The 19034-nt window shown below is 38.6% G+C and overlaps 1 long non-coding RNA gene and 1 pseudogene across 1 annotated transcript in view; one reads left to right on the top strand and one right to left on the bottom strand.

The window, feature by feature from the left end:
* Positions 1 to 19034, top strand: part of LOC135704239 (uncharacterized) — a 456675-nt gene that overhangs the window by 225817 nt on the left and 211824 nt on the right. The gene's annotated exons all lie outside the window — the stretch shown is intronic.
* LOC135704240 (uncharacterized) lies at positions 8210 to 14861 on the bottom strand (annotated as a pseudogene).

Here is a 19034-nt window from a genome sequence, read left to right as displayed (position 1 = left end):
CACGAGTCAGGATTAAGGGCGGCTTCCCGATGTTCAACATTGATGCCAACTTTGAATGAAATGTAGTTGAATGAGTTTACTGCCTATAATTGCATATCAGTCCCATATGGAAAAAAAGTAGACATTGAAAAAATGGCAGTCGAAGTTTCGAAGTGCAATTCCCATGTTTATATTTGAAAAATCATAGAAAATTTATTGATCATTTATTCAAGTTAAAATCTGTTGCAATGAAGCTTGCATGGTGTGTTAAATTAGCGAAAAATATGGTAATTCGAAAAGCAAAACTTGAACTTGAATTATGAACGATTGAAGTCCAGGATGGGACTGATATGCGATTATTTTGCTAGATGGGACAAACTGACTTGATGTTGTTTTCACATTTTTCTTTATCAAAGTCCAATGTTTTATCACATAATATGATAGTAGATGCCAATTGATAGTTGATAGCGTTGTTATCTCAAAATTGACGATAATCCATATGGGACTGATATACGATTATAGGCAGTTTAGGTCTGCGCCGTTTTTCACTAATGGAACCACTTTCACAGCATGATTGCAATCCAGAGCTTTCTTTACGAGCTTGGAAATGCGAGAGGTAGATCCAGAATACATCTTTAGACGTGGGTGGAGCAACGATGATGTCACCACCTTGGTCCCCGGTTTATGAGTTGATGGATAAGTAGGGTCTAGGTGTGTGAGCTGCCTTCCTGGCGTCGGTAGCATTGGTACTCAGCACGGAAAACAAGATCGACGGAAACCAAAATCGAACGCATTACTAAAAGAGGTTAGGTTTGGACCACATATAACTCTGTCAATAGCAGATGGGTTTTAATTTACCTAAACAAGCCAAACGATTGGAAATTTATCGACCAATCTGCTAAAATGAACACTTTATTTATTATCAATAGGTCACTATTGAAAAATACACAAATGTCCAACTGTTGCTATGGTGATCAAAATTATCACCGATTGTCGGCAAAAAGCGCTTTCCCTAACACAGATTTCAAAATGGAATTGGATCATGTCGCTGTGGGTCATCTATGCCAAGCGCATCACCCTCGTTTCAAACAATATTCAGCTCGCCAGCCTCATTCGTGTTGAACACCCTAATAGCTCAGCATTACTCAACCATCACGACAAAGGGTCCTTTTCAGGACCATTATAACTTTAATAAAGAGTATTTTTTGGACATTTTCAAGGTCATCATTCGGATGTCAGTTTTCATCAAGGTTGCAAAGACTCATTTCAGCTAAAGCAATGTTTTTCTAAATTATGAAATAATTAGATGCTATGATCAAATTTTGAATTGGTAGGATACAAGAAGAGGTTGCAAAGAATGTGTTTGACATACTAAACCTGTTTATTTCACTTCATGAGAGTCACAATCAGCGATTTTTCACAAACTCACTCACTCACTCACTCAGCGATCAGCAAATCGCTGATTGTGACTCATAGAAAGCAAAATTTACAGGTTTTATGTTTCCAACGCATACTTTGTAACCTCTTCTTGTAAGTTACAAGTAAAACATGCCATCATACCATCTTTTCGTTTTATTATTCCGAAAAACATTATTTTAGCTGAAATGAGTCTTTGCAACCTTGGTTTTCATATGTTAAAATCTAACATACCATATATTTTTAAGGCAACATTGGCAGTGCAATTTCAGAATCCAATGTCGGTTGCGCCATGCAAGTCGTCTGATTTTGATCCAGAGATGATGGATTTTAATTCTGAATACGCAAATCGAAAGGAAATTTTTTCTACGAATCTGTTAAAATTAAGGATTTTTCATTGCCACTATTGAAAATTTCACAAATGTGCAAGTGTCGCTTTGATCATAAAATGGTCACCGATTGTCTGCGAAAAGCGCTTTCCCTAACACAGATTTCAAAATTGAATTCCATCCAGTCTCAACAAACGCTGTTCATTCAATCACCGCGTGTGGTGAGTGGTGGTGTTCTCCAGTACACAACGAAAGGCTAAACTATCAAGGTTGCCCTCAACCGCTGATCAGATTCAGTTGCTCGTCGTGATTCTGTGATTGATGTGTTTTCCCTAATACATATATCATTTCCGCACCGCTATTATCTCCAAGAACATCGAGGACAAATTTCCACAGCATTGTTCTAAACTGGCTTCTAAGCTTCCAACCCAGCGGTCAACTTTTCAGGCCCACAAATGACTGATAAAAGAGTTAACGAAAGAGTAAGAGCTTGTATCCAAGACATACCGTCCAAGATTGGCTTGTATTACATGGACATCGACAGAGCACCTCACAAACAGAACTCTCAAATTGCTTCCGAATTTCAACCTATCGAACTTTTTCTCTGTCTGTCTGTCCTGTCTGTCCTGTCTGTCCTGTCTGTCCTGTCTATCCTGTATGGCTGTCTGTCTGATAAGAGGGGGGCTTCGTACAATATTGCATGCTTTTTTTTAATTGGCACATAAACTCAAGCTAATATTGAATCCCGAGCCAGGCCTGGCACCCTCAGCTAGTATTATATATACTATTCTTTTGCTGTGACATCAAAACTACCTTTCGTAATCCTACGTTAAATCTACTTTTTTATCACTTTGCGGCCAAAACTTGAACTATTTTTTTCCTCCAAATTGCAGTCCAAATTAATCCAAGAGACTTCACTCAAAACGTCAACAAAATTGGATGCAATCCCAGAGCGTAATTGTTTTTATCCTGCTAGATTTTATTCCTAGCCCACTGTGCATTGCGGGGAAACACCCCACGTGCGATTCATCGTGAATCTGCCGACTCTTAATATAAATAGCCAAAACAAAAAAAAAAGAGGATGTAGCATTTTTCCGACCACCCCCGGCAAGATCCATTCCGAACACTTATCGAAATACCGAGCTTCCGCAAGCCGACTGTCGCCCTCCTACCCAGTCTGTTAGGTTCAGTTGATGGCACGGTGGGAGAATAATCCGGTTCATTTCACTGGTGTTTTCCCGCTGTTAGATTTCCGATGCGAATCCTTTGAAGAAGGCCTTCCGAGAAAACCAAACGGAGAAGACGAGTAAAGCCGAAAAATGGGTCAATGTTATGGACGGGGATATTTCCCTCAAAAAGGGGCAACGAATGAGTGGCTTGACGAATTTGATTATGGCCGAATGATGCGATATGTGGATGGGTGGATCCGTTTGCATGGGAATGTTTAATACGGATTAAATTGAGGGTTGGAAAACGAGCGAGAATGAATCGCAATAGGTTCCAAACATCTTGAAGTTGGTTCTTTGGGAAATTTTACTTCTCACATTCAAATTTTAAGCTTTCGGAGCTATTCTTATCGATATGTTTGAGGGTTCTTAAAAGCTTCTGAATAAAAATATAACCTTCTATGGATTCGTCCCATTTAGGAAAATGATTGAACGGTTCATGAAAAGTCAGCGGTTGGAGAATTTAAATAGCTTCAACAATGGGAATGTTTGATTCCGATTCCGATTCTGATTACTGTTTCGCTTCACAAATGTGTATATACCAGCAGCAATTTGCAACAAAAATTACAATTTGTAACCCTAAGCCCTTTGATTGGTCAGCCCAATTAACAAACATCAATTTATCATCACCCCAAAACCCTCCAAAATCGCGTAATAATCGCGCTTCTAAAGTGCACTTAACGCCCAACGAGAGACGAATCCGATCTGTTGTGTGCTCCTTAGTGCGGCGCTCATTACTCGTTTATATTTATTCCAATTTTTCAAAACCCAAACCGCACCCACCCTTTCCCGTAGCCCATCTACATGAGTCGATTCATGGCTTCAAATGAAATAATCATCATTATTATCGTATTTACCCATCTTCCTTCGAGAGTTGCGAGCAAAAGAAGCGATGACTACTGTTAGCATTGCCGTTGTGATGGCGTTAGAGCTCGGAACCGATTCCTATAGTCGATCAGATACTACTCGCCCAGATCGGCTCGGAGCTCCAACATGAGACTTGATTTTTTTATTGCGTTATCTGTGCGCGAGTTGAATGAGATTTTATTCTTCTTCAACCCGAACCCGACCATCGACAACGACTTCAATATAATTTACAAACTTTATTTCACCACCACCATGTGTATGATAATGGTGAGCGATTTCGAGTGTCAAGAGGGGGCTGCTCTCGAGGAAAGTCGTTTGCTTCCTATGGACATCATCTTGTTGGATTTGGACAGAGGCCACCACTAGCAGCAGACCGAGAACGAGCGGACGCAAATTGAAATAAAATAGATGACTTTAGTGGCCGGGACTAGTAGCACTGCCATAGTCCGTAATGGGTGCAGAAGATTTCACAGGAAGGGAATATGAGCTGCTACCCCGTATTCGGCCGTCGTCGTCGTCGTCGTCGCTTGGGAGTGAGTGCGGTTAAGTAGGGTAGATCCTACTTAAGGAGGTGTGCTTTTACTGGTTGGCAGACCGCAGTCATTATGGCAAGTGTGGTGGCATGGCTGGGGGATGGGTCCTGGAGGAGATAGCTGTGGATCGTTTACTGCTAGACAAATAGGAGGTGTGGAAGTCACAATCTCTTTCTCTTCTTTTGGATAGCACAAATGGGCTCTGCGGTGGGGAGAGCCCGTCTGTGGAATGTTAAGTATGCGAGTTGGAGGATTATTGCCGACGACCGGGGAATAAATTGTCAATCTTAGTGAGGGTTAGAGCTAAGCAGATGGAATTTGGGTTTTAATAACACGTGTTACTGCGTATGGCAGTAATATTCAATGGGGTTTATGGTGCACTTTGTACGATGATTTAGGTTTAATTGAAAAACACAATGAACTATCCAATCATAGGATCATACTAGGAAGAATGTCCTTTTGAACGATAATCTTCAGTTGCAAGGAAATTTTAAATAATGTATTTTAATTACTCGAGCATCTATCCAAAATTGCATGTTTAACTATTTTTGAAATATTATCAGTAATTTTCAATGAATTTCTGATGTTTTGACGTAGTATTACGGCTTTTGGAAAAATATTGGGAGATCAATTAAAAAAAAATCGACCGCGTTACGAAAAGTGGTCATGTTTTGACCACTTATAATTCTGTCAATAGCGGATGGATTTTAGTCCTAAACCAGCCATGGATTAAAATGGAGATTTTTCTACAAATCTGCTAAAATTACCACTTTATTAATTTTCAAACAATGAAAGGAGCACATACAGCGATAGAGGCAACAATAGCTACAATTTCCAAACCAATCGACTGGATGCTTACGTCAGATGACGACTTGAGTGTGAAGCAATCGATAGAAGTGTTTCCGCACATCGAAGGTACGTGAGGTTGCTCAGCGACTAGCAGTGAAAAAATCACTAAATTGCAGTTATTTTTACGGCAGAATGTTTTCAAACTTTGTCCGAAAAATCTGAAAACTCCTCAACGAACTACCCTTTCGAAAACCATTTCGCCAAAGCGGCAGTCTATAAATCGTACTGCGAAGGAGTGTTTTCAATTTCCCGGGCTGGCCAGTCCTTCTCATGGCAGGACGAGTAATAATTACCAAAATTGATGATGATATGATGATGATGATAGTGGTTTACCACCCATTGAAACATGGAAACTAAGTCCGACAGCAGTGGGCTCTCTTCTCTGTTTGTCTTGATCAAGCTTAATAACCTCTGATTGTCCTCAATATGTCGCTGTATGAAGCGCCAAAAACGGATTGGGTAGTTCGATAGGCAAAGTCGCCTATACGCATCTACGGAACAATAAAGAATCTCCTTCCAGCAACTTGATCAGCCAAGTGGTCAAAAAGACAAGCCCCCAAACAGGAAGATGCCCCAATGAGTGGGGAGAAGAGCCCGCTTTTTATCCACGAAATGTTATCAACAGGGAGTTGGCATTCCCACTCCCCCCGTCCAAATCGCTTCAATCGGGTGCCCTGATGGATCATCCCTTCCCTTGTATATATGTATTTCAATGTATATATGTATGTGACGCTCCATTTATGTATGTAACTGTGTAGATAGTATAGCACACTCGGTAAAAGTCTTCGACTTGGCTATTAGGCTTGACAATCTGATCGCTCGCACAGGTCTAACCGGAATGACCCTGGCTGGAAGGTAGATCGTTATCCACTTCGTGATAACGAGAAATAAATTTTAAAACTAATATCAATTCTAACGTGTCCTGATCGGATTTGATAAAACAACATCATCCGATGTAGCGTTTCACAGCTTTTTGTGAAAGATTAAAATTTATTCGAAGACTACCATCTTCAAAAAATAAGTACGATCCGAGGCTAATCCGAAATTTCTGCTGTTTTTGGTTTTATATATTTAGATGCAAAACTCGCCATACCTCTAAAAGCGGCACAACCATCACTCAAGGGTTTCAAAACTCGAAGCAACGTGAAGCAACAATGCGAACTGATGAGTACATTCTGATCGAAACTGATTACCATATAATAGGTCTAGCCTGGGTGATGCTAAGACGGACCTCAAAATCGAATCAATTTCGAGCTGTCATAACGAACCAATTTTTTATTCTCCCGGCGCAACGAAACAAATATAAGTAATGCAGTAAATCAATATCAAAAAAAAAAATTCAAGTTTATCTTAAATCATTTTATAATTAGTGGGATGTAGAGTACAACAAACAAGCGAAGAGTTACTATTGAACTTCACGCATTATACTGTTTGGCAGCGCTTGCTGCCAGTTGATGGCGAAGAGTAGTACTGCCAACACTGTAAAGAAGCCACGCTACATCACCCAGGGTCTAGTTTATCTGAACAACTTTTCCCAAGATGGGAGCCTTCTATCTAGTCAAGATGTTAAGTTAGGGCAAACAATTCAAAATGTTAGTTATACGAGCACCAGCTGGTGAGTGAATTATCTTTTACATCTGAACAACTTTGCTGAAAACGGAAACCCATCTGAAGGCAAACAATTTAAAATGAATGTTGCACTACTACCTGGTGAGTGAGCTCTGAGCTGAACTCTTTACCTTAGGATGGGTCTTGTACATCTGAACAACTTTGTCTAAGACAGAATCCTTCTATCTAAGTCATATGTTGAGCTATGGCAAACAATGAAACATTATTGTCACACTAGCACCGCCTGGTGAGTTAATTCTGAGCTGAACTCTTTAAAATAATAAAAAAAATCATCTGAACAACTTTACTAAAGACGGAAACTTTCTATTTAGTCAAGATGCTAAGTTAGGACAAACAATTCAAAAATAAATGTCACATTTGCACTGCTTGGTGAATTATTTCTGAACTAAACTCCTTGCCGTAGGATAGATCCTGTCCATAAAAAAAAATTATACAAGACGCAAACCTTCTATCTAGTCCACATGCTAAGTTAGGACAGTCAAAGAAACATTAATGTCACACTAGCGCTGCCTGCACACTAACTTATTTTTACCGAACTCAGTATAGTTTTTGACGAGATTAGAACAGCTGAGCGCTCGGCGATCGTTTCGGTAATTTCAACAGATGGTGAGCAATCGCTAGTCAAGGCACTTTTGCGAGCTGTCAAATATAACCGAAAGGATTGCTTTTGCGTGACAACAACTCAGTAATTTTTTGAAAAACTTTCGGCAAAAATATAGATCATGACACTCTTGCGAGCTGTCAAATCTAACCGAATAGACTGTATTAGCGTGACGATAACTCAGTACATTTTTGAAAATTGTTCAGCAAAAATATATAAATTGCATTGATCGATAGCTGAGTAACTCAGTATTTTTTTTGACGAAGTTCAGTAATTAAGGAATATTTTTTGTTCCTTAAATTATTTACTGAAAAGCAGTTTTTTTTCGGAAATTTTTCCAATAGCGTAGTGGGTGGTGTAGTCCACCCACCGTTATTTCTCAGCTGTCCTCCACCCAATTTAACTGAATTTATAATTATGAGGAATTAAAAACTATTCATCTACAAATTATCAGTTCAATTGGCAGGAAAACAACCAAGAAATCGCTGTAGGTGGACTTCACCACCCTCCACACTATTTGGGGGATTCCTATATAGACATATATGGGAAAGGATAGACGTGAGTTTCTTTTATAGTGAAGTTTTATTTATTCTTTTATAGAATGATTACATAGGCTGGTTTGTCTCTCTATGGTTTAAAGAAAAATGTGCTGCAAAAAATAATATATATGTTATTGATATTCCGCGAAAATAATCATTCAGATGCAGAATTTTAAGGATAACAAATACATGCATTTTTATCATGGCAAACAAACGAAATGAAAGCAAATACAGGATTTAATTATTCGATGCTTTGCATAAGTCGCTCTCCAGTTGTGGTTAGTTGACCAATTCAGGGTGCCTTCCATTCATTTTGACTAAAAAAATGTTTTATGGAATTATAGAATAATAGGATATTATGATGATATTTTGTATGTGTAAGTAATAAGAAAAGATTGTAAAGTTAGTGTTTCAAATATCAAACCTGCGAATTTAGCTTTGACAGAGTCACAATGAGCGTTTTTCTGATCGCCTCTTCGCGAAGAGTGAAGAGCGAAGAGTGGGTGAGATAAATTAGCAAAATTGGCAGGTTTTATGTGTCAAACACAAACTTAACAATCTTTTCTTGTTGTTTACATAATCAAAATATTTTCATAATGTCTTATTATTCCATAATTTCTTAAAACATTTTTTTAGTCAAAATGAATGGAAGGCACCCTGGACCATTTCCAAGCAAAACATTCGAGATGAATGTGTAGAACTGTTTATCCGTTGGATGGCATGCAGAGTTGAATACTACCATTGATTCACATAGCACACGGAAGCAGTGCTTCAGATCCGATTCCATCAAAATGTTATTCCGCTTCCATGTAACAGCTGCACTTGATCCACTCTTCAGAAAATTTCCTTTTACATAATGCATTGGCACTTCATTCGTATCGGGATACGGGTCTTCAGGCTGTAACCATAAACATAACAAAAACATGTAACAATTTATTTTCCCAGTAGCCATAACTGACACAACAGCACGCACCTTAATCCATTCTACGATTCCTTTTAGAATATTGTCCTTTGCTGGATCTGCGTCCCGGGTCCTTTTGGCTCCACGACTCAGGCTCTTCTGCCGTATTATTATGAGCATTCGAATGAAATCTTAAAAAAGGCAACAGGTCACCAGTAGAATAATTGTTATCAGATTCTAAACATTTTAACTCACCGTCTTTCACATGTTTGAAAAGATCGCGATAGCGTGACAACAATTTTGGTTGCAGATATTCGAGTTTTCTTGGAAATCCGGATCATTCGGGTACATCATGTGAAATTCCAAAGAAATCTATGATAAAAGAGTAAATTTGTAATTACGTATACAAATATCATAAGTGTGGGCTCTTCCCAACACAATATTTAAGAGACTACCGAGTTAAAAAGGATATCAAGTCATAGAACTGATTCGTTAATTTGCTTTCTATTAAATCAACGGGCTGGGCATAAATGGTTAGCATCCATGCTTCTCACACTGAAAAGGACCATCCACATTAGATCCGGTTGCGCTGCGTTGCGTTAAGTAGCTTCAATTAAAAAAAAAAACTCTTGACTGCATAATGAAAGCTTAAAATTATATCAGACCTTTGTCACGAAAATTAAAATCAAAATAGTTTTGATTAAAATAGGAACAGCAAACATAGATTTGCTTTCATTTTGCTAACGTACTTTGCTCAGGAACCCTTTTAGTCTACTTGGTAGAAAAATCTGCTGAGAGTGTAAAACTGTAACGACACTCGCAATCAATAACAGATGCTTACCATGGACCCATTGAAGGCAGTTGCAACAGGATAGGTCTCAAGATACGTGTAGAATGTTCCTTTTTGGCGTAAATCTTTCCGTTCATTGAAAGTAAGATGCCAAAGCTCTTCAGCTCGTAGTTTGGTGTTTGGTCCAGGACATAAAAACTTTAATTCTTGCGTCTATAATGTAAATAAAATACTATTATGGATATAAACTAATACACAAAACATCTACTACTGACCACTGCTTCCATATCAACCTCTTGTTCCGGATTGGCTGGACCGACATCAACCTCTCCTCCAACGTTGATCTCCTCAGCTTGTAATTTACGTCGATTTATTACGCGATCTCCTGATGTCCTTGCCAAATACTCCATATGATAATGCAAACGTCCACTGTGGCGGTGTTTACCCCGACCGTTGGGATGAAACCATAATGCCTGCCGTACATCCGGAGTTGACGACGACAATGCCGGGTATGTATGCACGAGACTTTGTGCCAGGAGGTTTTTGTGATAAGCAGACGGGCGTCTAGTAATAAGAATCGTTACATTTTAGAAATGATCACAAAATTAAATACATTCATACTTACAATCCATACACCGATTTAAGATAGTCGCAGAGAATCCGTTTTATTGCACTCATGCAATTGTCACTTGGTTTCTGCTCTTCATTGAGTAGTTCCATTATTGCTTTACCGTTCGGAGTGCGTTTGAAAATTAGATTTATGTCGATGACCTTAAAATCAAACGTTCATTGCACATTTGTTTTTATGACTTAAAATTACAGCGAAATAAGTCTTTATCAGCATGGATATTATTTCATGCAAGGAGTAAACAATATTCTTTCCTGTGTGTCATCTACTTCGGAAAAGAAACCCTAAATGCTTGGAGCAAGATCTACATGCTGATGAAAACGTAATTTACCCTTACTTACCGTTTCCAGAATCATTCCCCGGTATTCGTTAAAACCTTCCAATGTGTCCTCTTCGTGAGACTCAGTTTCCTCTGTTGTCATATCTTTATATTTTTCCTGATGGTCATCTCCCTCGTGATATTCCTCAAGCCTTTCTTCAATAACCGTGTCGTCGTAAAGCTCCTTCTGCATGCGTTGAATTAGTTTGATAACCTTGGTACGCAGCTTAAGGCGTGCAAAATCGTTGTTATCTAGCTCCATGAAAGTTTGTAAGTCGTCTATGCCTTCATCCACTGAAAATGAAAAAAACAAATCAACCTAATTAAAAAAAACTGACCAGCACTTATGAATGAGAATAAATGAGAATGTTCGAAAATCCTTCTGTTGTTGCACATTGTAAACAAACTCGGTTAATCCTCCATACAAAAATCAAACATTGCTGAGTCATGAATTTGACACATTAGAACAATCTTTGACATAAGAACACCTATATGTACTCACCTTGATGTAAATGACGTTAGAAAAATGTTTGATCAAATAAACACTAATCAAAATATCAGCAACTGCAATTTTCTATTTTTTACGGTTTGGCCCATGGTGGGTACATACATGGTGATACAGCTTTGTCACTATATAGGCGAGGAGGTCGCGGGGGGGGGGGGGGAGGGAAAGTGCGGTTTTAGAGCAAATTGTAAACAAACTCGGTCGGTATCCCATACAAAAATCCAACATGGCTGAATCATGAATTTGACACATTAGAACACCTATATTTAGTCACCTTGGTTTGGCCCTTGATGCATCCAGTGGTGTCACATTAACAAATTTTTGAACACGGAAAAGTTGGGTCCTCCTTGTTTATCTTGAAACTGTATAAGCTTCTGTAATAAGTTTCTTAGCTCAAAAAATAGGAACCTTGATCAAAGCAATCTAAAAAGTGAACAGCGTTGTTTTTGTTATGTTTTGCATTTATTTAAGAACTTCGCTGGGAAAATTGAAGAAAGTTATTGCGGGAAATGGTGTTGGCTAATCGTTAGTCGACTTTTTGCTGCTGTGTGCTGAACTTTCGAGTGTATGTATTTCATTCCACATAAGCTTACCTAATAAAACACTGTACCATTATTCAATTTTAGTGATCGGAAATAGGCTCAATGATACCTCGGGAGACGTTAGCTGATTCTAGTAGCTGATAAGCGGATTCATTGGATAGCGCCAGATACGAAAATATGTTATGAATGTGGTGCATGCAACAGCGTACTACACGGAGATAGAGGAAACATTATTATCAATGCTATAGACAATGTTTTCAAGCGTACAAACCTTAATTATGATGAAGATTCTATTTAAAAACATAATGTATTTAGGATATTTTCAATAGTCTTGGTTATAAAAGCGCCTCGATATATATTTGGTGGAATTGTCGTACTTCTTCCAAAATGAAAATGTCGTGTGTTGAAAAATGATTTCAATACTGATGAAACGGTCTACTCCACTCACTTGCACTTCGTAAGCTTGTACAAATTCATCATTGCATACAGTTTCACATACTCGTAACAGAAAGTATATCCGGCCATCCAGTTCCATGATTTCGCGGATGATGCCATAGTTAGGAAACAATAGATTGTCGTGGTTCTTGACAGCAACTACCGTATTGTTTCGAAATTCGATGCCATTGATTATTATACTTTTAGGACAGAAAACGAACTGATATTTTTCATCCAGATAAAACTTGCTAAGCGTGTTTTCTTTATGCATTCTTGGACCAGGTCTAAACGTGATCTTATCACTGAATGGATTTTCAAGTAGATCAATAACGGTACGGAAACATTGTCGCTCGGCAACACTTTTGCAGATGTTTTTAAAGTTACGACAAGTCGCGGCCTGGTTTTTTAATGGTTTGTTTTTCTGTTCAAATGGCAAACAGTTGAATTGTTTGGCGCTTCCATTTCGTCGAATAAGCTCCGAATAATGTTGGAGATGGTGGCTTTTGTTTATTCGTCTTTTAAAATTTTCAAAAAATAGCCCATTGTATAAGCGCACATACTCATCTAACCAAGCCAGCATATCAGCTGATACGACAGGTGAAAGAAGGGTTCTAGTGATATTTATTAGATGCCCAATCATTACCATATATTTGCAGTAACGGCGCCGGTGGTGTAGTGGTAAGCGTGATTACCTCTCACCCCAGCAGGCCTGGGTTCAATCCCAGTCGGCGCCACCGGGATGTTCTGAGGCATAACATCTCTGATCACGCCTTCCTTCGGATGGGAAGTAAAGCCGTTGGTCCCCGGTTCATGAGTTGATGGGTCGATAGGTAGGGTCCAGGTGTGGGAGCTGCCTCCCTGGCATTGGTGCTCAGCACGGAAAACAAGATCGACGGAAAAAACAAACCAAAGGAAAAAAAATATATATATATATAGATATATTTGCAGTCCTCTGGTACTTTGTGTCCAAACAAAAATGGAAAAGCCCTGAGAAACACGAAGTTTTGGGTTGCCGTCTGCTTCATTCTGTGCACGCCCGGGGCAGATATCATTTCATCCGTTATGTTGGCCATAGGTCGATTTTTGCGGTCCACATAACCAAAATTGAATGTGGAGATTCGATGATTAATAAATGATTTAGTGAAGAATAACACCTTTTGCTTTACATAGCGGTTCAACACCAGTTGTAACGTCAACGGAATGATGCCTTCGGCCAGGTCATGCATAGCATCGAGTGACCAGTTTTCTGTGATGTGGAAGTTTTGTAACTCATTCAAAATACTTCCACAAGCTTTGAGACCACATTCGGAGGGACTTTGTTCACCATCTTGAACAGCTTTTAAGTTAGCTTCATACCATGCAGTGTCTCGCAAAGGACACTCTCTTGTTGGAACCTCATGAAACTCTGGCCGGGAGATCGTACACACTCTGCAAAAATATTTCGCACTAGGTCCGAGTAAACCAAAAACGTCATGTATGGCCAAAGAATCTCCGCAGAACACCGTAACTGTTGCTTGGAGTACGAATATTTCTTCACCATAGTAAACAGTTACACCTTGTTCAAGTTTTTTAAGATCAGCAACTAAAGGTTCTAAGATTTTGTTATAACCGTGTTTTTTTGCAAGACTCGACGACACAAAAATTGCTGGAAAAATCGTACTGGGTGAGCTGTTCCATTTTTCTGGGAAGTTTTGAACTTTGAAGCATACGTTTGATATTTTGTTTTTCCCTGCTCGAGAACTGAAGGCATTACCCAGTTCTACGTCGTCCTGGTATAAAGAGAGACGGATCACACTTGGATGCTCTTTAAAATAACCATCACTATTGAACAGAGAACCTGTCCTGAAAGAGCTGTACTCTAGAACCTCTCTAGTGTTTAGAGGATCTGTTTCAGTCAGCAAAAGTCGGTTGTGCGGGTCTCGAAAAATAAGCTTGAGGGTGTCAATAATGGGGATGTATGAAAATGTCTCATTGACATACATTTCGTACGGCATATCTTGTGCATGGCTCGTTACGGTTCGTTTACCTACACATTTTGGTTCTGGCTCTGGTATATTCACTGCCATACTTTTAAGAAACGACTTTTGAAGAGGACACGTTTTAACATCCGCAAACAGATCCATGTTCCTGAACGAACTGTTGCGCCTCATCGTTGTTTATATCAACGCCCTTTGATGCAAGGAAAATAACAGCCTTCTTTTCTAAGTATTCTGCTACTTGCCAAACAACATTTTCGCAAATTTTGATAGTTTCCAAAACCTTGGTTTGCGGAAGCCCAACGTCACCAGCTAAGCGACAAATGCTCAACGAAGCTATTTTTTTAATTTCATCGAGAGAAAGCATTTCCTCGGACGGTTGTGCTTTACCCCCGGTGTTACTTTCTTGTTGTCTTAGATAGACCTCTTCAAGGAGAGGAGGTTCCCGCAGTTCCTTAAATTTTGGGGAAGAAGCTTCCGACAGCAACGGATGCTTCTCTTTAATGTGCCGCTTGAGGGATTTTTGGTTTGTGTACCGCATATGGCACCTCTGGAAGGTGCAATCATAAAAAATTGCATCCTTTTGAAAGTCCCCGTTTTGTATGTGCCAAGATAAGTGGTGTCCTAAGCCTTCCAAGTATCCGGGAACCGATCGCCGGCAGAAAAAAAAACAGATTATGCTGTCGTCTACCGTCGCAGTATTCTACGGAGAAAACATAATGAAAGTAAATGTACTTACAAAGTATTTCCTTCGCTCCTACATCGCACTGTTCGATCCGCTCGAAAATTCCGTCCATATTCCCTTTTTTAGACAAAGATCAGTGAAAACTTTTAGGAAAACTAAAACAGTGCGTACGACAAAATTAGCAATACAAAATGGCGCGCTTTTGAAGTTTTTGACAGATGTTCCACGTGAAATCAAAAATAACAGTTTGTTCAGTAAATTTTAACAAACGTTCGGTAATGAAGTGATGAATTTTCAGTAAAAGTAGCATGATAACCGAGACGTCAGTAAGATCTATTACTGAAATAATTGGCCACAGGAGAAAATTTAAGTTTACAGAGCATATCAGTAATGAAAATAGCAAAACACAGTAAATAATATTAGAAAATACTGGTCTTCAGTTACTCACGTTACTGTTTTCGGTATAAACATGGCAAAATAGCCGAATGTGTAGCAATTTAATAGTTTTGCCGAGTATAGTCCGCTAATACAAGTACCGAACATCGAGAATGCAATTAAGTGTGTGGTGAGTGAATTATGTGCTTAACGCTTTACCATTAAATAGATATTGTTCATCTGAACAACTTTGCCCAAGACAGGAACCTTCCATCTAGTCAAGATGTTAAGCTAGGGCAAACAATGGAAATTTAATGTCACACTGGTGCCACCTGGTGAATGAAATCTGAACTAAAATATTTACCATAAAATAGATCTTGTCCAACTGAACAACTTTGCCCAAGATCGGAGTCTTCTATCTAATCAAGATGTTAAGTCAGGGCAAAAATTTAAAAATTAATGTCACACTCGCCACCTTGTGAGTGACTTCTGAACTAAACTCTGGTCTTTAAGGTAGGTCCTGTCCATCTGAACAACTTTGCTGAAGACGGGATATATGGATCTGTAGATAGCGTTTTGTAGATAGTCGTTTTTGAGTGAGTAAGTTCTGTCATACACTATCCATTAGACTGATGCAAAATTTGTCCACAGTTCTCAAAAATAATAACTAAGCTTGTTGAAATTCTCAGCTACAACTTTGTTGAACACCACTTTTCGATCAAATGTAAGGAACAAAAGTTATTAATGATTCAAGTCACTGATGTCTTATGATCATGCTCAGTCAACTGTTCAGCAGGCTACCTTGGTGTTTCTGGCACGAAGAATAGATCACAATAATCATACCTTCTATGTCATACTGCAGAATACAGTGTTGCTTACAGAACAGCTGCTTGATCATGCTATATGATTACCAATCTCTTAAACAATTAATAACTATTTAATTTGACGTTTGGCTGTACAACGATCTTCCGCAATGAATTTACCATAAGAATAGCTATAGAATCTTTTAACAGTACAATATGGCAAAGTCTAGAAGACAATGAACAACAAGTTTAGATTTTCCATACTAATTTCCATATAAATTTCAAATGGTTTGTGCCAAGTCAGCTTCTTACCAAATGAGTTCCAATTTTGGGAAGCTAATCAGGACCCGATTTGGAACCGGTTGAGCACTGTGGGGCGAAAATTTCAAAGTTTGCATCAGTCTGCTATCCATACGTTCGAAGACATTGTATTCCTGAATATCTTTGCAGAAAGATGCAAGATCTCTGATAAAAAAATTTCTATCATCAGAATATGCCACTTCATGGGTATAGCACAGACAAACAGACATAACACATTGAATATTTCTCACTGTAAAACATCGTCGCTAAAACATTACCGCCATCTGCTGAGTACACTGTGGTGGGCACTACGCTGAACAGATGGCGTTAGTGTGTAAACGTCAAACGCAAGGGAACTGACTATGTGCGCCACAGGTGGCGGTACTACCAACTACGATACTTTTAAATTGTCCGTTAAATGCTTGTTCGATGAACAAATTGCGAGTGTTATGTCTGTTTGTCTGTGGTTTTAAAATGACCCCTTCCTATGAGAGATCTGCCCTCCATAAAAGCCTGATATTTTAAACAGATTTTCAACAAGATATACTTTGCAAATCATTTGAAATTTGAGAAATCCATTGAAATTTCGTTAAGATACGGCAATTTGAATTTGGGGTCTTATTGATCCCAAGGTACAGACCAGGGCGTCACAATATCAGCTTCAATCGACCAAATAGATGCGACGAAGAGACTGCTGGCTTTCTTTTTCTGTTAAAGTCGAACAGCTTCGCAGCATTCTAGAACCTCAGTCGGTGTGCACAAACAAATGTTCAATCGCTTGTCTCTCTTTCTCCCGTCGCTCCATTGGTCTTCCTTTCAAGCTTCGTCGAAATGGATGAGCGAAAGAACGCTCGAGTTTGATAGTTTTCTCTTTCATGAAACACATCAACAGAGGTTTCATGACGTATATGACGGAAAATGAAATAACACATTTAAAGCATTTCTCACGTCAAAACACTTGAAGATTACACGTCATATTTCTAATTTATCTTCCATCCATATATTTATCTAAAAAAAATGATCGAAAACGGGACCTAACGCATTTTAAACAAATTGAAAGAGCGGTGATAGAGTGTTCGTGAAAGGGGATTGAAAGCCATAATGAAGTTCGTTTAACTAGAAAATCGACGTTAGTTACATTGAAAGCTATGAGCAAAGCAACGACGAGAAGTTCCACAGCCAGCCTTTCCTTCTAAGCGTCCTTCTTTTTTATTTTCGTTTCTTGCTGATAGTCTAGCTAGGCGTTATAGAAATGAAGCGTCGAACACGTATGTATGAGAGAAACAAAACACGAGTTCATTTTAGAGCTTCGAAATTGTAGAGCCCTGGTACAGACAACGTAAGTATTTAAATAAAAATTGTGCAATACATTTATTTTCAATTTCGGGGCAGATTTCATCGAATATTACAGAGCACTAGTGGACGCACCTAGCTGCAAAAGAACTAGTAAACTCCATAGACAAATAAAAAAAATACAGCCTTTCAGAGTGGCCTTACGTCAAATTGACCCCAAGGTACAGACAAAGGGTTAAAAAATTCGAACAAAATTCGTCATTTGAAATGGAACCGTTCATCAACTTTATGCTAATGTTAACAGTAAGCAGGTAACGTCAAATTATTTCATTTTGATAAAAGCTCAAAGCATTACAACTTTACTCTCTGTACTGTTCTCGGCTGTATTACGATAATGTGATATACGATTGACTGGAATAGTTTTATGTTTGTTACACTGGGTCTTCAGAAATTCAATTCTGTAAAATACTTCTTTTAATTCTCTTTCAATACCTATACCTTTTCTTCTAGACACCGGTGTACAGGAATTTGAACCTTACTTGAAGGCATTATTAATTCTCGTTATTGGTTTTATAAATCATAATTAGCTTGATTAATTCATGGAATTGCATTCAAGGTTCCATTGTAACCAAAACACGGAATCGATGGCTATTTTTGATTTATTCTGCATGTACGAAGGTAAAATAGAAAATACAGTTAACTCTCCATAACTTGATATTTAAGAGACCATCTAGAAAAAGAAAAATAAAAGCCTACTAGACCGTATGAACGGACCTAGATATCCATTAACATATAGAAGGAAGTGAACAACTATCGAAATATAGAACATCAAGATATGGAGAGTTGAATTTAAAAAAAAATCAGATTATGAAATAAGATTTTAGAACACAGATGTAGGTATTATAATATACGAAAAGAGATACAATTTGGAGATAAGCGAGATTTGTCAATAATTTCAACAATCTTTTTTTTTATCTAGTTCATTTATGTGGACACCTCACCCCCAAGCCCCTCCCCTGATCCTATCCGTCGACAATGTACCTCTCTAACCTCGGGTAAGCCACGAGTATTTGGCTCAACTCCTACTAGTTTGTTACAAACAAAGAACAATGTACTATCGGCCCCGTAAAGCTAACGCGATTGAGCTTTCCAAATAAACGAACTAGTTATATAAAAATATTTTGACTGCTCAATTGCGTTAGCTTAACGGAGCCGATAATTCATTGTTCATTTATTTACCTTATTCACTTATTTCTATGTCTAGCAGGAGTTGGGCCGAATATTGGTAACCGACCATGGTAACCAGTGGACGACGATGAGACTCATCGAAAAGAGGGAACAAGACATACAAAAACTAATAAATAGAGACAAAATACAAAGGAATTAAATTCTTGTTCTAGACATTTGCAGAAACACCTAAATCGATTACATACTGCAGAAGCCGCGAATTCCCAACACGTCATGTCATGTCAGCAATCATTGATTGAATAAGATATGTAGAGCAAAATGTTCAT

This window comes from Ochlerotatus camptorhynchus, unplaced genomic scaffold, assembly GCF_037179485.1.
Source record: "Ochlerotatus camptorhynchus isolate MF236.1 unplaced genomic scaffold, CSIRO-AGI_Acam_v1.1 ptg000232l, whole genome shotgun sequence".
NCBI classification, from domain to species: Eukaryota; Metazoa; Arthropoda; class Insecta; order Diptera; family Culicidae; genus Ochlerotatus; species Ochlerotatus camptorhynchus.
The sequence above is the reverse complement of the archived record's forward strand: the minus strand, read 5'-3'. Positions and strand labels throughout refer to the sequence as shown.